This window comes from Drosophila gunungcola, unplaced genomic scaffold (assembly GCF_025200985.1).
Source record: "Drosophila gunungcola strain Sukarami unplaced genomic scaffold, Dgunungcola_SK_2 000161F, whole genome shotgun sequence".
NCBI classification, from domain to species: domain Eukaryota; kingdom Metazoa; phylum Arthropoda; class Insecta; order Diptera; family Drosophilidae; genus Drosophila; species Drosophila gunungcola.
In genome coordinates this window covers 47,913-74,336 of record NW_026453322.1, presented here as the reverse complement: position 1 = coordinate 74,336, position 26,424 = coordinate 47,913, and the positions used below count along the sequence as shown (strand labels likewise).

At 35.5% G+C, this 26,424-nt stretch overlaps 1 long non-coding RNA gene across 2 annotated transcripts; it reads right to left on the bottom strand.

The window, feature by feature from the left end:
• Positions 1–315: 315 nt before the first annotated feature.
• LOC128265819 (uncharacterized) lies at positions 316–25,166 on the bottom strand. 2 transcript variants are annotated; one of them, XR_008268920.1, is made up of 3 exons: positions 24,620–25,166; positions 5,386–5,405; positions 4,034–4,400 (listed from the first exon to the last, which is right to left on the bottom strand). It is a non-coding gene; the product is annotated as an uncharacterized LOC128265819 (long non-coding RNA). The 2 variants fall into 2 exon arrangements; XR_008268919.1 differs by lacking the exons at positions 4,034–4,400; positions 5,386–5,405 and adding an exon at positions 316–522.
• Between the last annotated feature and the right edge of the window lie 1,258 nt (positions 25,167–26,424).

The window sequence follows — 26,424 nt, the reverse complement described above, 5'->3', positions numbered from 1 at the left end:
ATATTCCTAAAATTAATTATCTAAAATTAAGACGTATAAAAAAACTTTTTCGAATTATAATTTTTTTTTTTTAATTTTTTAAAATTACATATATATATATACGAATACATGATATATTTTTAAAGCGTGATTTTGTTTTTAATTATTTCACGTTTCCCTGCACTATACCTTCCACCGCGACTGTAATCACAAGCAGTAAGCGAATAAACGGTATTCTTTCTTTTGCATTTCTCGGCGTTTTGATTTTCTTGGAGACAATCACATTTGTTCTGAATAATTATTAATATTGTTGCCGTTGAAATTTTGAAGTAAGAATAGTGTTGTTATAAATTGTGCGAATTTAATTAATGCGTTATAAATAATATTTTCGTTTAATTCCAGAAAAAACTATTTCAAAACAAGAGGTAATGTTTTGTTCATAAATTTTAATTTTGTGTTTTATTAACTCGGCCAATTGATTTGTGTGCTCTCTTTTTTCTCTCTTCCATTCACTTCTGCCTGGGGTCTTTGATTAGGGTGAACCTATAAAAATAAATTGAAAAATGAAATTAAACAAAAAAAAAATAAATAAAAATGCTTTACAATTAAAAAAATATATATTTATAAAACTTAAACAAAAAATTTGAAATTTATATAAGGTCAAGTAAAAAAGTAATCCATTATTTGTACATAAAATTCAAAGTTTTATTTTATGGTTAGATTTAACCAAATTTGTTTCAAATAAGCACCATTTTTTTATACTATCGATTTCCATTTTGATGGTAATTTCATGAGCTACAAGAGATGATTGTGAAAACCGACTGGCTCAGTTTCTTACAAATAAGGTGGCTTAGCCACCTCCTGGTCCGGCATCCTTCGACCACGACCGTTTTCGCTTCACGTTGTCATAAGTGACCCACTTTTCATCACCAGTCACACTCCGCTTCAAAAACGGTTCGGTTTTGGTGCGATTCAGCAGGGATTCGCTGATCGAAATATAATCCAAAAGATTTTTTGTTTATAGCTCTTGTGGCACCCATACTCGAGCTTTTTTCAGTTTTCCGCGTTTGTTTAATGGTCCTAGCTATTTTTTGAACGATGTTGAGCTTCTAGGCAATTACCTAACTGCTTGAATGACGGTTAGACTCAACGATTTCCATTATTATGTCGGCATTTTTTCACGATTGGCCGCAGCGTGCCTCATCTTTAACATCAAAATTCCCAGAACGAAATCGTCGAAACCAGAATTGTGCATGGTTGGCAGTTACAGTATTAGGACCATATACTCCATTTACATTTTATCGATCACAAAACTTTTTTAAGAAGCTTTTATAGAACAAAAAAATTAAATCGGACTTATACAACGCAAAATACAGATCACTTAAGTCATCTATTGTTCAAATAATGGATTACTTTTTACTTGACCTTATACTTAAAATGAGGAGAAAGTCGCGATCTAATATTCACCGCTTATCGAGAAAACAAAAGGAAGAGTTGCTGTGGTCGGCTGCTAGTGCTCTTACCTTAAATAAAAAAATTAATTCTGAAAATGAATGAAAGTGCATCAAATTATTCTCTTGATTATGAGTGAAAATTTGCCAAGTGGGCCACCTAAAACTAAAAGGTGAGATTTTGGAACGTTTTTGCTACAGCTCCTATAAGAACAATCGGGAAAGTATATAAAGAACCAAGAAAAGAAGCAAACTTCGACAAGTCAAAGTTTAAATACCCTTGCAGCTATTGTCAAACACAATTGTTCTTTAAAATATCTAAATTTCCGCGCGTAACAAGCTCGTGCTTTGTTTTGTTGGGCCACTTGTTTACTGTTTATAGTGCATCAAAATTCAACAATACAATATATACATTGAAGCTTATGCGATTTTTAGCTCCATTATTCGAACGTTCCCATGGCAGCTACATAAAATCGTTTTCCGATTTTAATAAATTACAAGCGTAATTCTGAAAGAGTTTTTCCAAAAAGTTAAAAAATATATAAGTACATTTTTTTAAATATAATTTTTTTTATATTCCAATTTTTTTAATGGGGGCTATATGCTATAGTCTGCCGATCTTAATGGAATTTAAATCGTAATTCTGAAATATTAAACCAATACTATATTTTAAAGAACTAGAAAAAAAAATTAATAACGGCAAATTTGTAATTGTTTCATTAATTTTTCCGATTGTTCCTATGGGAGCTATATGCTATATTCGTCGATCTGGCTCGTTTCGACTTATATACTATCTGCAATAGAAAGACCACGTTTGGGAAAGTTTCTTGTAGATAGCTTTAAGACTGAGAGACTAGTTTGCGTAGAAAAGGACGGACGGACGGACAGGCGGACTTGACTAGATCGACTCACTTAGTGATGCTGATCACGCATATATATACTTTATAAGGTCGGAGATGTCACCTTCACCGCGTTGCAAACTGACTGAAATAATAATACCTTCTGCAAGTGTATAATTATAAATTAGAAAAACCCAATATTGGCCGAAATACAGGCCTGTGGAGTGGGGTCTCCAAAAAAAAACCCTGCGTCCTGGTTGACACGATTTCAGCCTTTGTAGAGATCGAAAAAAAATCAAACAAATTCTTCATTAGTAAAGATGCCGTTATCGGGCTGACCGCTTTCAAAAAAACAAAACAAAAATTATTTTTTTAACCAATTTTTTTTTTAACCTGTTTGAATGTTTTAAAAATGCTTTGTTGTGTCTTTGGGTTTTTCTGGCACTCAATACTCAACCGTTACTGCACATACGAAAACCGACAAAAGCACTGCTATGCAAAGAACCAGACTCCAAAGGAAAGCAGAAAATATTTTGCCTTCAATAAAGTTGGACACTTGGCGCGGAACTGCAAAAACAGAAGTAATGGTACAATGAGTGAGAATAACAACGAAAAAGGTAACATGGCAACATCGCCGAGGCGCTAACTTTACAGAGGCCCCCGGCAGCATGTGGTGTATCGACAGTGGATATACCTCACATATGAGCTCAAACGCCAGACTGTTCAACGATATTAGATGCGTCGATAAAAAGCTGCACTTGGCAAACACAAATACCACCAAAGTGAACGGAGTAGGCCACATTAGCATCAAAATCAAAACAAACGAAAATAATCAAGAGCCTCGCTACGCTAAGAGAAGTGCTATATGTTCCCGATCTACGACAAAACTTATTGTCTGTGTCAAAAATAAGAGTCAAGGGATTTGAGGTGCATTTTTGAAAAGATAATGCAGTATTGGGGCACGTATATAAAAACGACCTGGTTAAAGTGGCCAAATCTGAAAAAAGTGCATTGTTTAAAATTTAAAAAAAGCGCAACGACAGCGGAGTGCGAAGTGTGCAAAAGCAAGAAGGAGGCAGTCTACTTGAAGGCACTCATAAATGGAATCGGCGAGACTTGCGATCTTGTAAAAATCTACAACGACAATCAAAGCACACAGAGATTGGTCAAAGGATTCGGTTTTCATCCACGCACAATACAGGATATGCATAAAAGTGGCGACATTGATGTGGAATTCATGCAATCCAAGTAGATGTCTGCGGACGTGATGACTAAAGGAATTAGCAGACTAAATCATATGAATTGTATCTCATCTTTAGGCATCACATTTGTTATTTAATTTACATATTGTGTCTTTGAGAGGCGTGTTGTAACTTAGGGTTTTTCTAGCAAAGCAACAAGTTGGTCACACTACCCGAAGCTTTTTTAGGACATCGACGCGAGAAGATGTAAAAACTGAATACTACCCAGAATTACAAATGTAACTTCATATGAACTTAACGTTCTGTTAAGTTATTACGTTCTGTTAAGTTATATAATAATTACATTTTTTTTAAGTCCGAGGCAGACGCTATAGAGGGTAGTATAAAACAAGATATATACCGAATTCCAAATATTCCTAAAATTAATTATCTAAAATTAAGACGTATAAAAAAACTTTTTCGAATTATAATTTTTTTTTTTAATTTTAAAAATTACATATATATATATACGAATACATGATATATTTTTAAAGCGTGATTTTGTTTTTAATTATTTCACGTTTCCTTGCACTATACCTTCCACCGCGACTGTAATCACAAGCAGTAAGCGAATAAACGGTATTCTTTCTTTTGCATTTCTCGGCGTTTTGATTTTCTTGGAGACAATCACATTTGTTCTGAATAATTATTAATATTGTTGCCGTTGAAATTTTGAAGTAAGAATAGTGTTGTTATAAATTGTGCGAATTTAATTAATGCGTTATAAATAATATTTTCGTTTAATTCCAGAAAAAACTATTTCAAAACAAGAGGTAATGTTTTGTTCACAAATTTTAATTTTGTGTTTTATTAACTCGGCCAATTGATTTGTGTGCTCTCTTTTTTCTCTCTTCCTTTCACTTCTGCCTGGGGTCTTTGATTAGGGTAACCTATAAAAATAAATTAAATGAAAAATGAAATTAAACAAAAAAAAAATAAATAAAAATGCTTTACAATTAAAAAAAATATATATTTATAAAACTTAAACAAAAAATTTGAAATTTATATAAGGTCAAGTAAAAAAGTAATCCATTATTTGTACATAAAATTCAAAGTTTTATTTTATGGTTAGATTTAACCAAATTTGTTTCAAATAAGCACAATTTTTTTATACTATCGATTTCCATTTTGATGGTAATTTCATGAGCTGCAAGAGATGATTGTGAAAACCGACTGGCTCAGTTTCTTACAAATAAGGTGGCTTAGCCACCTCCTGGTCCGGCATCCTTCGACCACGACCGTTTTCGCTTCACGTTGTCATAAGTGACCCACTTTTCATCACCAGTCACACTCCGCTTCAAAAACGGTTCGGTTTTGGTGCGATTCAGCAGGGATTCGCTGATCGAAATATAATCCAAAAGATTTTTTGTTTATAGCTCTTGTGGCACCCATACTCGAGCTTTTTTCAGTTTTCCGCGTTTGTTTAATGGTCCTAGCTATTTTTTGAACGATGTTGAGCTTCTAGGCAATTACCTAACTGCTTGAATGACGGTTAGACTCAACGATTTCCATTATTATGTCGGCATTTTTTCACGATTGGCCGCAGCGTGCCTCATCTTTAACATCAAAATTCCCAGAACGAAATCGTCGAAACCAGAATTGTGCATGGTTGGCAGTTACAGTATTAGGACCATATACTCCATTTACATTTTATCGATCACAAAACTTTTTTAAGAAGCTTTTATAGAACAAAAAAATTAAATCGGACTTATACAACGCAAAATACAGATCACTTAAGTCATCTATTGTTCAAATAATGGATTACTTTTTACTTGACCTTATACTTAAAATGAGGAGAAAGTCGCGATCTAATATTCACCGCTTATCGAGAAAACAAAAGGAAGAGTTGCTGTGGTCGGCTGCTAGTGCTCTTACCTTTAATAAAAAAATTAATTCTGAAAATGAATGAAAGTGCATCAAATTATTCTCTTGATTATGAGTGAAAATTTGCCAAGTGGGCCACCTAAAACTAAAAGGTGAGATTTTGGAACGTTTTTGCTTTATGGGTTCACAACAACAACAAAAAAAATTTGGACCGGCTTTGAGAATTTCAAAGTTAAACGAAAGTTACAAGGGTTACACATACATTGGCATTCAAAATTATTTGGAATTTATAAAAGATAAGCAGCTAGAAAATTCAAAATTAAAAGCTAAAATACCAGTTTGTAACCAATTTTGAGATTTTTTCATAATATTGCCAGTAGTGATGTATTTTTGTTTGGCTATTATGTTGGTAGTCTAAAGCCTGTTTATATAGACGATTATATGGACGATTTTGTATATGTGCTGGTAAAACATTCTGAGTCCTTTTAAAATTGGTGTCAAAAGTGTTTTATTGAAACTAAGGTCTTTTATTTGTGATGCCCCAACAAGGTTGTTTATGTGTGGGACGCCAAATACCAATTCATTTAGTGGTTGGTTGTCCCAATAATAGTGTCACAATTTATAGTGAATTTCCAGGCCTTCCAATTACCAACGAACAATTTCGAAACAGGTCTTTTCTTTCACATCACTTGCCTTTTTACCAAAATGAATCTATCTTTTGACTCATTGCATTTAATTAATTTGGGTGTTGCCAGAAAAATTATTAATTTAATTTTTGATTAAAAAACTATACATTTAAAAATTAAAAATAAAGATTTCACAAAAATCTGTATTGTTAACAAATTAAAAAAAATTTTGGCCGGCCGAGTTCGTAAAAAAGGCGAAACCTCTAGAAGAGCAGGCAATTTATTTTATATTTGGGACAATTTCAGATCACCTTGACACTATCAGCGAATTAATTAATATATTTATCCGAAAGAATCGTTAACCAATAATGTACACAATTTGCTATATTTAACATATTGTGTCCTTGAACTTTGGCACATAAATTCATTTACAGCCTATAAATTCAAAAATTTTTTACAAAAAAATGAAGCGTAAAAACACCGAACAAAATTTTGGAACAAGTAGAAAAGATATTGTCTGTCTATAAAACTGCCGAAGAAAAATATACTGGTGAAAAAACTGATAGATTTGGAAATGTTAATCAATACATCGAGAAAATTTGAGAAAAAAAAAACCAAGAGCAAGTCTGCTTTATTTCAGTATTTTTACTTCTCACTTTATCGAGAAGAAACGTTCTTGAAATCGAAGAGAATTTGTTCTTTTTGTTCTCGATTTTGCTAATCGAGAAGAGAAGATCTTGAGCTCGAGAATAACTGATCTTAAACTCGAGAAAAAATTAGTATAACACATTAACGAAAATTAAAGAGATATAAATTGGGAAAATTGTTCGGAAAGTTACCGAATTATACTTCCGGCCTCGTCGTTTCCTTTTGAAATTTTCGGCCGCGGCGCAGGGTAAAGTTTTGTTCTTTAAATGAGAATGAAATGGAACCATGGACATCTAAGAAGATGACCGATTGTTCGACCCATTGGTCGAATTTCAGTTGTTGGAGCCCCAGCGATAATTGCACATACTTTATATAATAATTTTCTTTTAGTTGAAGCAAGTGTGATTGTATTAATTTATTTGTACACAAAAAAAGGTGTTTCAAATGTTTAAATTTACTATTTAACACATACTTAAGTAAAACAAAGGATTTAAATCCGTTCTTGGCTCACTATTGAGCACGGAAATACTGAAATCGAGACTGTTGAAAACGGTTTTTTTCTCGGTGTACATTTTTGTTTTAAATTTCAGTTTTATAAACTTCATTTTTTGATTTGTGTGTGTGTTTTTTTTGCTCTTTTTCTTTCAGTTCTGTTTAAGGTGAACTCAAAATAAATGTGGTCTCTGTTTATAGTGGAAACGGGGCACGAAATTTTGCTTTATTTGGTAAGTGTTTTAACATTTTTTTTCTTTACTTTTTAGACTTTTTTGTTTCTTAACTGTTTACACTTTTTGAGCAGAAACGAAAACGTCATTTATTAGCAAATACTGTTTTAACTAAAAGCACTATAGTTTTCTAATTCATATATTTTAAGAGTCACAAAGAAGGGACGTTTTACCGTCTACAGTATTAACTTCGAAGATGACCGATGAATCAAACGAGCCGAATAAATGAAAAATATAATAAAAATAAAAAAAAACAAACCCAGAAAGGTTTTCGAGAAACAGTTTTAAGTTCGTTATAATAGTGCGTTGTAGAATGCATGTTTCGTAAGGCACAATTGGTAGCGAAAGCCGAGCGTTTCCGAAATTAAAAATTCCTTCCAATGAAACGCATTAAGAACAATTAAAGATGACTTAAAAAACAATATGTGCTTTTTTGCATATTTGACCAGTCCTGTGTAAAAAGGAAGAAATCTTTCATTCATGTTTGAAAAAAAAAAAATATTATGGGCTTCGAGTAGCGAAGTTCGAAACGAAGAAGGTAAACCAAATTCTGCCGGCGTCTCTGCCACTGCCGAAGCTCGAACTTCTTTGTTGTTGTTTATTTCTAAGTAATTCGGAGCAGAGAAAATGAGAGAGAGCGTTGAATGGAGGGAAAACGGAAAAAACAGTGTCAAGAACAAAAAGTACTGTTATAACAACATAACGTCTTCGATTCGTTTCAATCTTTCACTGAAATTTGGTGCAGTAAAGGTGGCGCTACCAACGTCCAGTTGTTTCTCTTCTTTACATTTTTTCTTAGGTTCTAAGTAAGCCTAAGTCTCGCAGCTGCGCTGCCCACAGTTGGATAGCAGAGAGTCGGTTATGTATATCTTATATATTATGTGTATTAAGCTGGAGCGCGAGGGCTTATGGATGTACTTGAGTTCAACCTGCGCGTGTAACAGAACGCTGACACTTGCATTTTCCGTGAGCCCACCGATCGACTCATGGGCTTTTGTTTATGTAAGCACCGCAACAAAGTATTACAGTGTATTTACTTCAAGTACTATATGCATACTACACTGTATAGACTTTTGAATACCCTTTTTTAAATGCCCTGGTATATTTAAAAATTTTTAATATTATGTTTTAATGATTTTTTTTGATTAAATGTAATACAATTTTGGAAGTTATTGTAAAGTTGTTATAGGCAACGCTTAAATGTTCATGTTTGATTATCTGCCTTATGGGATTTTAATTGCAGGGCATTGATATGGTCGGATATAACCTGAAACGCACCATGCAGAATTTTCGGTTTCGTCTCCATTGCACTTAAATTCGGATGCAGCTTATGAAAAAAAGTATTTTAATTGAGAAAACTTAAAGTAATTTTTAATTTATCAGATAAGTGCAGTTATTTAATAATAATATGATAATAGTTTGTGCAACGCAGATATTTTATTTGTTTCTAATATATATATATGTATTTTCTTTACAGATAGCATAAATCCGTTGGAGGACCAGCAGCCGGTAGTGTAGTCGTCAGCACACGCGCAAATAAAAAATATTAATAATAAATGTAAATAAAAAAAAAAAATAATTGAATTTTATTTTACTTTTTTACTAGGAGTTCTGGGACGATTCCACGCATTTTTTTTTCAGGAATTTCCGAGGAATTCCTGGATTTTCACTAGGATTGCCGGAGGAATTTCTCGCAATTATCCCCTGGAATTTCTGGAGAGTTTTAAGTATGTTTGTCGGGAATTCCTCGGCAATTTGCCTACAATTTAAGTTTTATATTGCCGAGGGATTCCGGATTCAAAGGATTTTGTTTCGAAATTTTCCATAAATTACCGAGGAATTCCCGAAGAATTCCTTTGGGAATTCTCCCGGACTCTCGCCGTAAACTCCTGCTTCATATAAATTCCTCCCAGTTTTGTAGGGAGAATTCCTCGGCTAGTGGGAGATTCCTTAGGGAATCTTTAGGGATTGGAACTGCAGTGTCAGATTTATTTTGGCTAATTCAACACCATACAGATGATATCGTCTGCATAGTCTCTGACGATTTTGGTACTTAAAATATATGGCTTCTAGCGTGCCATGGCATGGAGCGACTTTTGAAATGTACCGTACCTAAGTACGCTCTTAAAACACAAAACTTAAAATACGTGTACGCTGAATGATCAACTAATACTAGAAACTGCGGCATAACAGTTCAATATTATACTTATATTATACCATTGATTATAATTTAGTGAAAAGAAAACAGTTTCATTTTTATTTTATTGAGCGTTTAAATATTTGATTGTTCAAAATTTCAATTTATTAATTGGGTCATTTTTTATTACTATAAATATATATAATATTATATAAGGTGCGGAGAATCCAACTTGTTTAATGTAATCTAAACGCTCTTTCGCATTTGCATTAAAAAGTTAACATTTTCAGAATGTGCAGCCAAAAAAAGTGAACAACTTTAAGTTTGGAATTGTAAGGGTCTAGTTTCTCTTGGGTTGTTTCATTGCGTCTATGGCTAGACTGTTATGGCCACTTTTGGGATATCGATATCAACACGAGCAATTGGCTAGCCCTGCCAACTTATTCCAGTAGTCCTGCCAATCCCTGGTGGATGGGCAGACGTCATTGCCGGTCAACGACCCGGGCTATTCGAAATCCGAACAACGGAGTTATGGCTCACGGGATGGTACAAGAAGTAGGGAATGGTACACGAAATTATGTCAAAGTCCAAGAAGGCCGTTTTAGCTGCTGCGCTCCAAGAGTTCTTTTTTTTTTGAGTTATAAAATATATTTGATTAAAAATCTACATTCACATAAACAAGCTTTTTGTTTACAGAGCAGCAGCACGCTAGTTCATTTAAATATTTATTTTTAAGCATAATATTTTTGTGCCAACCAAAAACAGACACTGGTAGCGAGATACCCTTGAGGTGAGTGGTCAGAGATCAAGAGTGAAGCCGTGCTTACTGGCTTTTCCTTCTAGGCTCAACCAGACCCAGTTATTTCTGGAGGAGATTAGCCAGGCCAGAAAATAAGGCCTGGCTCAGTTTCTTTTTCTGGAGGAAAGGCGGAATTTTTTCCGCCACGAGGATTTCCCATAACCTAAGAGCCAGTGAAAATTCATATAAATAATCATCGCGAAAGACTGACTCGCCTTCCAAGTGGCGGCACCGAGAGCCAAGAGGCTTCAGACATATTTTTGTTGTTAATTTCGTCTCTTAGTTCTAAGTTTGTTAATTTGTTAAGTGTTTTCGTCTTTCCAATAATTTTAAAACCTTTAAATTTATTCAATGTTTTATTTATTTTCATTTATTTATTAACTTATTCACATAATTATTTAAGTTTATGGAAAATTTAATACTATTTTGTATTAACAAACGCGAAACTTGTGTGACAGCAGTAGGATTCGAGATAATTTATTTGCGATAACTTGTGTTAAACTTGTGCGAAATGCGACGACGAAAGAGAGTGGTTACGATGAAGTTCAAATGATCACTAAATTTAATATTCCAATAATTTCTCTTAGAACTAACTTATGCTAAGATGGCGAGAGACGGGGCGAATTCGCAAGAGCGAACGGACGAAAGCTTTATTGGCTACCGCTCTCGCCCTACACAGTGGCGGATCTAAGGTTGCTGGAGCCCGGGGCAAAGCGAAAAATTCCGCCCCCTCCCTATTTGCCGTACGAATAACATTAGGAGTATTTTAAGTGTAAATAGGTTATTAATTATTAAGGTTTCCTTGTTATGACTTTTCACGTAATTTAACATTAATTCTTTCGACAAATTTTCGATGTGTTGTTTTTTTGCCCGGAATGTTCGTTTAATTTTTGTGTTTTCCACGCCTAATTTGAAATAGTAGAAATATATTTTTAGAACATCAAGAAATGGAAGGTTCATCGAAGCATAAGTACCTGATTAAATGTTGCAATAGAATGGAATAGATTGGAATGTATGTAACCAAACGCGCTCATAATCTAACTCGTATACTGCTCGCCCTCTCTCTCTCTCTCTCTCTCTCTCTCTCTCTCTCTCTCTCTCTCTCTCTCTCTCTAAGCAAGAAAGTTTAATTATTATGACGTTTCGAGCGTCCCTTTTCCTTTTGATCACATCAGAAAACACTTACACTTGTATTCTATAGGGAGCGTTACATGCGCAGCGCCGCGGGAAAATATGAATTCTCGAAACATATATGTACATATTGCTAGTCGGACTCGATTTAGCGCCTCTTAGATTTGGCGCCCGGGGCCATGATCAGCATTACTAGGAGAGTCGATCTAGACATGTCCATCTGTCAGTCTGTCCGTCCGTTTCTACGCAAACTAGTCTCTCAGTTTTAAAGATATCTGCATGAAACATTCCCAAAAGTTGTCTTTCTAATGCAGGTATTAGATAAGTCGGAACGAGCCTGGTCGGTCGACTATAGCATATAGCTCCCAAAGGAACAATCGGAAAAATAAATAAAAAAGAAGAAAGGAAGCAAGCTTCGGCAAGCCGAAGTTCATATTCCCTTGCAGCTATAGCAAAAATTAAATATTCTTAAAAGCATTAAAATTATGATTTACTTGCGTATATGTTTAAAAACATTGAAGCTATAATGATTTGCAGCTCAATTATTCGATATTTCCTATGGCAGCTATATGATATCGTTTTCCTATTTTAATAAAATAAAAAACTGAATTCTGAACTATAAAATTATTAATAAGTCAAAACGAATTAAATAAAAATTACAAAAAAGAAAAAATTACATTTAAAAAAACAAAATTTTAAATATTTTTATTGTATCCATAAGTGCTACATGATATAGTCGTACGATTTTGATTAAATTTAAACCGTATTTCTGAAATATTTAACCATTGCTATATGTCGAAGAACTAAAAAAAAAATTAAAAACGAATATATCATATATGTAGCTAACTAAGCTGCAAATCATCATAGCTTCAAAGCTTTTAAACATTTTTAAATTTTGCAACAGCTGCAAGCTGCCAAAGGAAGCATATATATATATATATATATATATATATATATTATTTCTTTATTTTTAAATTAATTTGAATTATTAGTCGTGTCTGAGAGAAATATACGGACCATTCGTAAAACAAACTTAGATCACGCAATATACAAAACAAATATAAACAGAGAACGGGAACAGCATAAGGGCTAATATTCAGAGAGTTAATTATCATACAACAAATTAATAAAAACCTTTCTTAAATTTATGTAGAGAGGAAGTGGGTGAACCGGGTAATGGTTAAGTGAAGTGGGTGGGAAATAAAATAGGGGCCTCTGCAGTATTCGTGCAAGCAGATGACAATTACGGGAGGGACTAGCAACTTATATCAGTGTTATTTGTAATTTGAGTAACCGCGCAGATTATAGTGTTGCACAACGTCGTATGTCGTTGTATATTGTAATGTGTATGAGGGCAGGGTTTGGACATTCACGCCTTGAAGAGAACTAGCCGGCGATAGCCCAAAAACCACGAGGGTCCTAGTAGAATCATAACAAGACACGGTTTTTTTAATAGAAAATTTTAATTTTTACTTATTGGGAAAGCAGCATCAAGCCGATATCATCTAATTCCTTGTTTATTTTAGTTAATTTTATCAAGTTTCAACAAACAACAACCGAATATTCTGCTTCATAGCGTCTATAGCCAGGCAGAATTTTCTTTTTTTGTATCCATTCCACTTGAATTTGGCTGCAGCTTATGAAAAAAATGTGTAAATTGAGAAAAGTAACAAGTAATTTTTAATTTTTTTTGCCGGGAATTCCTCGGTAATTCGCCTACAATTTAAGTTGTATATTGCCGAGGGATTCCGAGGGGATTTAAAGGATTTTGTTTCGAAATTTTCCAGAAATTACCGAGCAATTCCTGAAGAATTCCTTTGGGAATTCTCCCGGACTGTCGCCGTAAACTCCTGCTTCATACAAATTCCTCCCTGTTTTGTAGGGATAATTCCTCGGGAGTCTTCTCGGCGGCTATTGGGGAATTTCCTTATTCCTTAGGGAATCTTTAGGAATTAGAACTGCAGGGTCAAAAAGGAGATTGCGAAAAGTAACTTGTGTCTTGTGTTTCCTCTTTGCCTCTTGGTTGCTAGCTTGTGCTTGCGTTGACATCGAATCAGTTTTTCTCTGTCATCGAGTGCGTGCGGTTGAATAAAAGTAAAATTAAAGTGTCTGCTTATCTATTTGGATGCTCGTCTGGATATTACTTAATTGTATTATATTCATTTTTAACAACATTTAAAACCATAAACTGTATAAAATTCGAACAAATTTAAATACTGTGCAATTAGTAAATGATTTATCTCGGCTAATTCAACACCATACAGATGATATAGTCTGCATAGTCACTGACGATTTAGGTATTTAAAATATATGGTTTCTAGCGTGCCATGGCATGGAGCGACTTTTGAAATGTCAATAGTACAACCTAAGTACGAGCTTAACATCCATTTTTCAATTTCACACGGTACAATTCACAAAACTTAAAATACGTGTACGCTGAATGATCAACTAATACTAGAAACTGCGGCATAACAGTTCAATATTATACTGTGTTGTCAAATTAATTATTTATTAACCATTGCCTATAATTTGCTGAAAAGATAACAATTTTATTTTTATTTTATTGAGCGTTTAAATTTTGTATTGTTCAAATTTCAATTTATTAATTGGCTCATTTTTTAATGCTATAAATATATATAATATTATATAAGGTGCGGAGAATCCAACTTGCTTAATGTAATCTAAACGCTCTTTTAGCTGTTGCACTAAAAAGTTAACATTTTCAGAATGTGCAGCCAAAGAAAGTGAACAACTTTAAGTTTGGAATTGTAAGGGTCTAGTTACTCTTGGGTTGTTTCATTGCGTCTATGGCAAGACTGTTATGGCCACTTTTGGGATATCGATATCAGCATAAGCAATTGGCTAGGCCTGCCAACCCGTGGGGGATGGGCAGACGTCATTGCCGGTCAACGACCCGGGCTATTCGAAATCCGAACAACGGAGTTATGGCTCACGGGATGGTACAAGAAGGAGGGAATGGCACACGAGATTATGTCAAAGAGCAAGAAGGCCGTTTTAGCTGCTGCGCTCCAAGAGTTTTTTTTTTTTTGGAGGTTTAAAATATATTTGATTAAAAATCTACATTCACATAAACAAGCTTTTTGTTTACAGAGCAGCAGCACGCTAGTTCATTTAAATATTTATTTTTAAGCATAATATTTTTGTGCCAACCAAAAACAGACACTGGTAGCGAGATACCCTTGAGGTGAGTGGCCAGAGACCAAGAGTGAAGCCGTGCTTGCTGACTTTTTTTTACTAGGCTCAACCAGACCCAGTTATTTCTGAAGGAGATTAGCCAGGCCAGAAAAAAAAACCCTTGCTTAGTTTTTTTTTTTTGAGGAAAGCCGGAACTTTTTTTCCCTTACGAGGATTCCCCATAACCTAAGAGCCAGTGAAAATTCATAAAAATACTCATCGCGAAAGACCGACTCGCCTTCCAAGTGGCGGCACCGAGAGCCAAGAGGCTTCAGACATATTTTTGTTGATAATTTCGTCTCTTAGTTCTAAGTTTGTTAATTTGTTAAGTGTTGTCGTCTTTCCAATAATTTTAAAACCTTTAATGTTTAATCAATGTCCTATTTATTTTCATTTATTTATTATCTTATTCACATAATTATTTAAGTATATGGAAAATTTAATACTGTTTTGTATTAACAAACGCGAAACTTGTGTGACTGCAGTAGGATTCGAGATAATTTATTTGCGATAACTTGTGTGAAACTTGTGCGAAATGCGACGACGAAAGGGAGTGGTTACGATGAAGTTCAAATGATCACTAAATTTAATATTCCAATAATTTCTCTGAGAACCTAACTTTTGCTAAGGTGGCGAGAGACGGGGCGAATTCGCAAGAGCGAACGGACGAAAGCTTTATTGGCTCCCGCTCTCGCCATACGACTAGTGACTTCAAATAAAAGCGCCAAGTGCGCAAAAACCCCCCCTCTGAAGGGACGACGTCCTTCAGCCCAGAACGGGCAACAGGGCAAATCGGTGGACTGCTCGCCGATACTCCCCCTCCTGCGTCCTGACGTCGGCGCCGGCGTGCACCGCTCCCACACGGCCTATCCTCCACTGCTGGGGCGGAAGATTCGGCGACGACGACGAGCGCTCCCACGACGATGTTGGGTTTCCCCTTGTGCCACTTGGACCGCTGCTGGAGGCTGGAGATGTACTCCCGGGACCATCGCTGCCAAAACCTGTGCCTGAAAAACGAGACACCTCGCCATCGTCGCAAGTAGGTCAGGCTGATCTGGTCCGGGAGCGGCGCTGATGGTGGGGTCCAAAAAAGACCGCCCATGAGCAGGTAACCGGGGGTCAGGGCTTCGCCGTCGTTCGCGTCGCTGCTTAGAGCTCCGAGGGGCCTGAAGTAGAGCACGGCCTCCATGCTGGTGAGAAGAGTTCTAAGCTCCTCCACGGTCAAGGCACAGGTGCTTTGCAGACCTCACACCTGCCCCCCATAGCCCACCGAAGTGCGGTGCTCTGGGCGGTATGAACGCAAACTCGCATCAAAAAAAGGATGCTTCGATACCGACCCCCTGCTCCTCCTGACGGGCTCGGAACTCTCTCATGTGGCGATCTGCGCCGACGAAGTTGGTGGCGCTGTCGCACCACACCTTCTCCGGAATCCCGCGACGACCTTTGAAATGCCAAAAAAAAACGCATCAGTGGTTAGGTCAGACACTAATTCTAAGTGTACTGCTTTGGAAGCAAACAAGACGAACAAGGCCACGTACGACTTGTACGGTGCCTTACCACGGATACGATACGTTGTGCTTAAGGGTTCACAAAAATCAACGCCACAAATGTTGAACGGGCGGAGAGCTCGAAGTCTATCTGCTGGCAAGTTCCCCATAATTTGCGTCAAGAGTTGCGGCTTGCAGCGAAAGCAGCGCCTGTACGACCGAACTGTTCGTCGGCACACTTCTTGAGCATTAACTAGCCATATTTTCTCGCGCAGGCGACTTACGAGAACTCGTGGGCCAGCATGACAATTCCTAACGGGCAGGTATGACACATAGGATCTGACGAACTGTGAGCTTTTAGAAATCAACAACCGAGGTGCACCAATCTAATTTTTTTCCTGAAGAAAAGGGTTTAACTTTTCAATATTCGTTGCTACCGGTTTATTTTTCCGAATCTTACTTATGTCGTCCCTGAATTCGTGAAATTAAATAGCTTCGAAAATTTTCTCGAAAGCGAAATCCTGTTCTCTTGGCGAAATACTTTTTTCAGAGGGCTTCGACACCTTTCTGACTTTATTTTCTGAAGCAAATAATTTGGCTCTGGGCTGACTACGAAAGCTAGTGCCGATTTGCGTGACTCCATCGACACTAAATCAGCCGGCAGTTCGAAATGTTTATTTACAGGCCAATTATTTTCTGAGTCTGATAGAACGAAGGCCCACCGATTCGAATGGACGTTGTAAGCTCCTCTACGTTTGGGAACGTGTCTCCAAATTGCTTTCTCCGACCACTCCTGAATTTCTGCAACCCGGTTCGAAACAAAAACCGACGAATCGCGATACCTTAATTTTCGGCAGCTGCAGAAGCATCGCTTTAAACGTCTCTCACGATGTAAGCAACTGCATCGGTAGCGACTCGTCCCAGTCTAATTTTCGAAGCCACAGTTCCTGCAACAACATCTTTGCCTTTGTGACATTTGCGGCTTTTGGATGAGCACTAAACACCGAATCGGCAAAAAGGGTGCTGGCGAAGTTCCATATGTAACGGTGTTTAACTTAAAGATTTTCAGGGACTCAGAAGGATCTCGTCTCCATACTATAAGCTGGAAGTTTCGGTCAGCTTTGTCCACCATCACTTGGCGATACATTATTTCGACGTCGGCCGCATGGGCAAACTTATGCAATCTAAACCGAAGCAGAGTCAAGTACAGCTCCTCTTGGATAGTTGGGCCTACCATAAAGTTGCCATTCAACGCTACCTGCGCGGAAGTACGGCTCGATGCATCGAAAACTACTCTCAACTTAGTTGAAGTACTTTGTGGCTGTAGAACGCATTGGTGAGGAATGAAATAGTGCGTAGTATTCGGGATTTTGTCATTGGTGGAGGACATGTGGCCCGTTGAAACATATTCCTCCATGAATTCATACATCTTCTTCAGCGAAGGATCCTTTGACAATTTCCTTTCTAGCGACAAAAATCTACGTTTCGCAACTTCGTATGACGAACCAAGAGTGTTTGGGTCAGATTTGAACTTCAATTGATTTCAACGCTTCCTTCTGGCAGCTGAGATTTAGCATTTTTCAGCCTCTACATTATTTTTAGATGCACATCTCCCTGACACTATCCAGCCGAAAACTGTCTTTTGTAAAATAGGGAGTTCAGGCCCCTGTTTTGTCTGCCCAACAGATAAAAGTTCAAAGAACGTATCAGCGCCGATAAGCATATCTATTTTTTGGGGCTTAAAGAAGAATGGATCTTCCAACTGAATATTTTCAAGCACCCTCCAACCGCTGGTGTTCACTTCTTGATCCGGATGATAACCAGAAATATTTTTCATAATCCAAAAATCGGACGACAACTGGCTGTTCCCTACCCGTGACTTCACAATCGTGTGTATTTTTTTTTGTCGATTGTGCATTAGGTCCACCAATGCCACGCAAGCTCATGCACACGTCCTCTCTTGTAATTTTGAGCCTCTGAGCGAGCTCGTCGGTTACAAAGTTTATTTGAGAACCAGAGTCGAGCAAGTCTCGAGCTAATACAAACTCGCCGCTTTTTGTTTGGACGCTCACAACAGCAGTTGCAAGAATGACTCGATCCGATGCATTCGCATGCATGAGCGTGGTCTGAAAAGGGGGTGGCAACGCGAGATTTGTGTTTGGGGAATATATGTGAAGCATCTGTTCGATTTGCATTTTTTGAACGTGTGACCCTTTCTCAAGCAGTTAATGCACAAGGGTTCTCTTTTAGCGAAATCGAATCATTGCTGAACTGTAAGGGTTGGGAAGGAAGCGCAGTTTCCAATCTGATGTTCAGCTGAGAACAGAGTCGTTCCTGGCAGCGACAAATGAAAAACTCCTATTTCCATTCTTTTTAGGGTTAGGTTTGGTCTACTAAACAGTTTTGGGCTTGGAAGCCTCTTCCGCTATCGCCTGTTGATGGCCGCCTCACATTCGCTCCAAAGTGGAAGCGAAGAATTATCTAACTGTTCTTCTCACATTCTTTTAGTTCCTGCATCGACCTTGCTCATTACCAGATGTATTAAAATAACATTAGTAATGAGTCTATCATCCCCAATAGACAGCAAGGAGTCATACAAGTCTGTGACCGTGTCGATGAGGGCTCTCAAGGCTGTAGCTGAAGGCTGGAAAATTTTTTCTAAATTAAAAAGTGTCGATAGGCTGTCAAAGAAAATAACACAATCATTATCGTACACCCGCTTCAGGCTAGCAAGGGCTTTAGGATAATTTTCCGCAGTGACTTGAAAGGCCCTAACTGTTCCTAAGGCGTCTCTAGCTAAACACGAAATTAAATGATTGAATTTTTTAATGTCGTGTAAAATGTCGTCTTTGTCAACGAAAGTTTCGAAAAGGCTTATAAAATTTTTAAATTCTGAGTGTTTTCCGCTAAAAGTTGGGAGAGCAACGCTTGGCAGGCGGCATTGAGGAGGGCGATTTGCTGGCGGAGCGGATTTCTCGATATTATTTGGTTTGCACTTATTCTCTTCCAACTCTTCGCGGTAATCATCTTTTGTATCTTTCACTTCTATTTGGTTTTGCAAAAGTTAAGCATTTTCAGATAATTTAGCTTCTTTTAAATGGCGATACGTTCGGTTAATACTTTTCATGCAAACATCTCGTTGGTGTTTAAACTCTTCGATATCCTTGTTTGCCATTGCGTTTATTTGTATTTATTTTGTTGAAATCGAAGAAATGTTAAATATTTATTTTTTATTAAAATAATTTATTTGTTAAATAATCTAGTAAAAAATCAACCAGTAATATACCGATTATTAAATATTTAAAAAGGGTTTTTATATTTTTTATATAAACCTTGTGACAGTAATATGCCGCACGTACGCTCTGTAGGGGAGCTAACGTTCAAGCTCAAGCACACCGAAAAAACGAACAAACGGTTAAGCAGACCGAAAAATGCACTGCTGCAGCGATCGAGAACGAAAACGACCAAATATAACTCGAAATAGCGGCAACGGTGTCGGTGTGGGTGGGTATGTGTACGCGGCTAGCGGCCCTTCCTAGGCAAATGCTAACGGAGAATGATACACTGACCGATAACTAAAGGAAAGGAATATATAAGCCTGATGCCGAAAGGGGCGAAAAATTATGAAAAGCTCGGGAAAATTATGAGAAGCGCGGAAAATGTTCAGACAAACTGCGGCGAAAGTTTTTGCCGCTAATTTTTTATAACTTTTGTTTTATTTATACCCTAAATTGGTGATCACTACGACGAAAATTAAGGGAATTAAGTTTGGGTCGACGACGAGTATTTTATTTGCTTGTTTATGGGCCAAAGCGATTCACATATAATTCGAAATATATGTTTATTGATTATTGCAGAATTTTAGTACATGCAAATTTTTATTTCTTGGTTAGAATGTTACTATCTACCGATTTGTACACGAATGCAAAAAGTTGAAAGATGGCCCAAATCACAATTAACAAAACGCCACAGATTAACTTTTAACTTTTAGCACTCTATACCTGGTTGGCCGACTCGATAATTGCAAATTCCTTTTTTACACTAATATTCCAGCGGCAGCAGCAAATTAAACAATTAAAGTTGCAGCGGCGGAAGAAACGTCTTGGGCAACAACCAGGGGAAGGGCAGACAATTTCCAGCGACGAAATTTATTTCGGAATTTAATTTTTTATTGGAACCGACATGAATATGTTTGTGTATTTGTTGGTAATTGTTATAGTTTTTTACCGAAAAAAATATGTTAACAGATTGCGAACTCTACTGCGATCACGTCGGGGTCACCATGAAAATTTAATACTATTTTGTATTAACAAACGCGAAACTTGTGTGACTGCAGTAGGATTCGAGATAATTTATTTGCAATAAGTTGTGTATAACTTGTGCGAAATGCGACGACAAAAGGGAGTGGTTACGATGAAGTTCAAATGATCACTAAATTTAATATTCCAATAATTTCTCTTAGAACATAACTTATGCTAAGGTGGCGAGAGACGGGGCGGATTCGCAAGAGCGAACGGACGAAAGCTTTATTGGTTCCCTCTCTCGCCCTACAACCAGTGACTTCAAATAAAAGCGCCAAGTGCGCAAACATATATATTTTTTTATTTATTTTTACGTATATATTTTTTTATTTAAATATTTAATTTACCCTAGAGCAATAATTTAGACATTTCCCTATATCAGAACAAAACAAAAACAAACAAAATTATTATTGTGAGTGATTTCTGAGATTTGTTATTTATACCCTTGCAGAGGGTATTATAATTTCAGTAAGAAGATTTCAACGCAGTGAAGGAGACATTTCCGACCCTAAAAAGTATATATATTCTTGATCAGCATTACTAGGAGAGTCGATCTAGACATGTAATTGTCAGTCTGTCCGTCCGTTTCTACGAAAACTAGTCTCTCAGTTTTAAAGATATCTGCATGAAACATTCCCAAAAGTTGTCTTTCTAATGCAGGTATTAGATAAGTCGGAACGAGCCGATTCGGACGACTATAGCATATAGCTCCCATAGGAATAATCGCAAAAACAAATAAAAAAATTATAACTTTGCTGTTTTTTAATTTTTATATATATATATAGTAATTGTTATATATTTCAGAGTTACGGTTTAAATTTAATCAAAATCGGGCGACTATATCATATAGCTCCCCTAGGAACAATCGGAAAAAAATACAAAATAATAATTATAACTTTGCTGTTGTTTAATTTTTCTTTCTTTCTTCGACATATAGAAATGGTTAAATATTTTAGAATTACGGTTTAAATTTCATCAAAATCGGACGACTATATCATATAGCTCCCCTAGGAACAATCGGAAAAAAATACAACAAAAATTATAACTTTGTAAATATCAAAATTCTAAGGTTTTAACAAAAGTAAAAAAAATACACTGATAGAAATATTCGGACTATTCACGCAATATAAAAAACAAATATAAATAGAGAACGAAAACAGCATAAGGGTTAATATTCAGAGAGTTAATTATCATACAAATAATTAATAAATACCTTTCTTAAATTTATTTGAATTAACGTAAACAAGAGTTAATATAATGGAGTAAATCTCTTTTTAAGGGAGGAAGAGGGTGAACCGGGTAATGGTTAAGTGAAGTGGGTGGGAAATAGAATAGGGGCCTCTGTAGTATTCGTGCAAGCAGATGGCAAGGACTGGAGGGACTTGCACATGACCTGCAGTCGAGCAGGAGTGTCAAGCAAAATGACAAGTGTATGTGTGTGAAATCAACTTATATCAATGTTATTTGTAATTTGAATTTTGAAAAGTTACTGCGCAGATTATGGTGTTGCACAACGTCGTTTGTCGTTGTACATTGTAATGTGTATGAGGGCAGGGTTCGGACATTCACGCCTTGAAAAGAAACCTAGCCGGCGATAGCCCAAAAACCACGCAGGTCCTAGTAGGATCATAACAAGACACAGTTTTTTTTTTAAATAGGTTTCGAATAGGCATCTAGAGATGGGGAAAAAGGGCGTCAAATTGCTTCATTCTACGATATATTGATTTTTACCGTTGTTTACTTTGTATTTGGCATATCGATTGACTATCGTGGGTAACTATCATAACAAAGAACTGGAAACATCAACAAAAGACAAGGAGGATATGGATTTTCGTGAAAATCAGCAGTATCATCTAATTCCTTGTTTATTTTCGTTTATTTTATCAAGTTTCAACAAACAACTTTATCTTTTTCTTCACAAATCAAGACAAATAACAGCTGTTCAGACGCACGACTGTCAAGTATAACCGGATATTCTGCTTCATAAAGTCTATACGGATATCGATAGGAGACGTTCGTGAGTGTAACTTGCCTATAACACTCCATGCATTATTTTTTATATTGGCTAAGGACTTTCAATAAAATAATGTTGAATTTAAGATGCTCGAAAAGATATTATATCTGTAAGGAAAAAATGGTTTGTCAAAAAGCACAAAAACAATGCACGTCTTCAATATTTGTTTTCTTAGGATCTGTTGCATAAAATTAAATTACCTTTTAAAGGGTAATCAAGGAAAGTAAAAAATATTTAAAGGGACTTCTTTCGTATACACGTTATAAGTTTTTACTTTAAGTATATTAAGTAAAACTGCGTTTAAAATTTAACATATGTAGTTCCCCTGGTAATCACGAAGCCCTTGTTTTGATTTTAATTTTTTTTTTCAACACTTGAAGCTAAAAATTTAAAGAAAAAAAAGGATTTTTGATTTTTGTATAGACAAGTTTTAAAAAGTTTTAGATAAGTCGTTTTAGTATTTAGTTTTGGCGCTTGGATGTCGACCGAATTTAAAAAAGACATTCGGGGCTCACGCCTATGCACAACGAGCACACAGAGAAAGATGTAAGGGCCGGCCTAACAGGTAAGCTTCTACCTTGCGGACCATTTCCTTACTGATTAGAGCGACGCAAGGCAACAACAATTTTATTGGTCTTTTTTTTTGTGTCGCCAATTTGTTTTTTGTTTTTTGCTCGACTCTACACTAGTTGGCCTAGATATCATGTGGATATGCAGTGAGTAGGGAAGCTGTTTAGAAATATTCATGGATAACGGCTATTTAACTTTTGAATACCTGTCCGCGGGTTTTTATGTCTTCTTCTGTTCATAAGCAACATTGCCGAAGCTTTTATACCCTTGCAGCTGTTCCAAAAATTAAATATTCTTTAACTAGAATGTTCCCATTTTATGCGTATATGTTTGACAACAGTGAAGCTTATAAGATTTTCCGATAAATTATTCGGTCGTTCCTTTGGCAAATATCGTTATCAGATTTAAATAAAATTAAACCGGTTGTTTATGCGGGTCGACAGACGAATGCACATATATATACATACATACGACGGAAACTATTCCTTCTCCTCCTGTTATATATTTATTAACGAATACAATATACACTTTTAATTTATGAGTAAAGGAGGTGCATCAGAATAAAAAGCAGATTGGGTTTTATTTGATCGTTTACAGAATGTTGTCTTTAATTGAGAGCTTTTCATCGCGATCACGGAAACTATTTTCGCTCCTTAATACAAATAATTATTTTTTAATTTTTAGAAACAAACAATTTAAGAAATGCTGAGGGTGAAAACGCTGTTAGCTACGATATTTTTCTTGCTTTTTTATTACACGATATTTACATTTTCTATGTTTGAATATATGTATGTATACGAACGCAAAAATAAGTTGCCACAACTGTTGGTATGTTTTAATCATTACCCTCAATAAGAATAGACCGGTTTTTCCTGAAGTGGCTAGGTTTCTGAAAAATTCAACTGATTTAGGCTTTTACAAATTGGGTTAAAACCAATATAAGCAAATATATTTTTAGCATTTTTAAACACTTCTTGTATGATGATTGTTCGACTAAATGTTTGCGTGTTTGTTCGATTGCGAAATCTTACTCGCTTATTTATTACAAATTTAGCTGTTACTCCGCTATATTATATTATATTATTATATTATATTATATATTATAAAAAGTTTACTTATGTGGTATATACGTAACATATATAATTATAAATATATATATACAACATAAGTAAACTTTTTATAAAAACATTATTATTTATACAAATTGAACTTTTTGTATGTTTAAACATACAATGTCTCACAACTCATTTCAACATAATGAGTTAAATTCGTTACTTGGCCTTTATAGGTGACTTTTTCGCTATTAGGTACCAAAAAATACTTCTAAAATAGTCTTTGAATAAATACAAAATAATTTTGATCGCTTGTGAGAACTATCCCTAGCCCTAAAATAATTTTTAATAACCGGTTCAGTTCAGGTATTACAGGCTGAAATAGGCTGTGAGCTACTATACCTATTTACATAGAATTTGACACATTTAGGAATGTAAATTGAGTAAATTATTTACTACAATATGCGCTTCGTCTTACGTTCGCTTCATCTTTTTAACAAAAGTACACTAAAATGTTGACAACAAATTTGAACTATAATTTAGAAACCAGTCTGATAATGCAATTTTGCAGTTGTACAAATCAACTTCGTAAACACTTACCTGATGCGTAAATTTCCGTTTCTTGTTGTATTAAGAGATTTTGCAGCAATTTTGAAATTTGTGATTGGACTATTTCCATTATTAAGTTGACTGGCACTTGTACGCGGTAGTCGATTATTTGGATTTACATTTCCTGCCAAGGTTCGAGTTGCACCACTAGCGGTTATTGCTTGTGTACTTGGTAAAATATATGGATGAGCAATCTTTATTATATACAAACACGTAGTTAATAACGCCATCCGGCCGATCAATATATGCCGCCTAGAAATTTTCCGAAATGCTCCCATGACTGTCAACAATTACAATCTCTGCTTTACATGCAACTGAGTAATTATTACCTGCAAAATAAGCCAAAACTGCTATTTTGTATTTTAGTTGGGAAACCAAATCTTTTTTAAGCTTGTCAGTAGCCAAGTAAAACCATCTATTATTTATTTATTTTAGTAAAGAAAATTTTACTGTTCTTATATTCACTTTTTTGTTAGTCTTTTAACTATTCACGAGCAACTTAAGAGTTTGGTTAATCTTTTGTGTTTCTGTTAAAGACCAGTACCAGTGCAGCCAAAAAAAAAACCAGCCACAAGCAACCATTTTACAACTTGCAACGAAATACACCACAATGATAGATACTATGGAACTTGTTTACTTTATTTCAAAGTGAGAGTTGTACTGCAGGTCTACATGCAAACATATACCAGCAAATTGTTGTTAAATAGATCTGAAGTGCATTTAGTGTCCTTTAACATATTTATATTTGGAAAGATAATGCAAAAGAGTTTTGCACATATTCCCGGGTGTCTCAGAAACTTCTTTGAAACAAATTCGGAGCCTAACCCTTTATCCGTGCAATTTCCAGTCAATTATGATTCAGTTTCTGTGGCGTAGCAAGTATTTTTGTGTGTTCTGGAAGTAGTGTGTTGTGTATAACCTTTTAACAGGTTCTTGTTAAAATAAAAAAAAAAAAAGAAAATGTTTGTTTCTTCTTGAAACAACTACATATCTTTTTTATGCTATATGATATAGTCATTTGATTAAAAAAAAATCAAAGCTTTAAATCTGAAATATTAAATCTTCACTATTTATTGAAAAACTAAGAAATAAAACTTAGTTATAATATTTTCATACAATTTTCCGATTGTTTTTGTGCATAGGAGACTACTTTATAAAACCGCAGAGCCGAGAATCTGCTGTGATGATCCAATCGTAACCAATCGTAAGGTATTATTTTGTTATACACAAAATTAAAATTTGCGTGTCTGTTAGTCAGTTTCAAAAAAATTTTAAGGACTTGTCTTAGAATCCTGGAATAATGTTTCTTGTATTTGGAAGGTCGTTAAAAAAAAAGTTTTTTTTAAAAATCTTGCTTTTTTAAACTTTTAGGCTAGTAAGGATACAGTGCATAACTGCTGTACGTCGTTAAAAAGGTATTGTCAAATGCTCATCAAAATTTATAAACAAAATTGTTTTTTTTTAATTTTTTGCAAATTATTTAAAAACAAACCTAACGATTTTTTTTACGTGTTTAGCCTTTAAGATATAACACATTTCTCTGAAATTTTCGTTTTAAAGAAGCTAACGCTGCCTGGGTATTTCCCTAAAAAGTATTAATCACAAATTTGGCGAGGAAAATGTTAGACAACAAAAAAGGAAGCAAGATTCGGCATGCCGAAGTAAATAAACCCTTACAGCTATTGCCAAAATTAAATATTCTTAAAAACAACCACATTTCGATTTTATTCGTAATTTTTAAAAAACAATGAAGTAATGATTTTCCGCTGAATTATTCAATCGTTCCGACTGTGAAA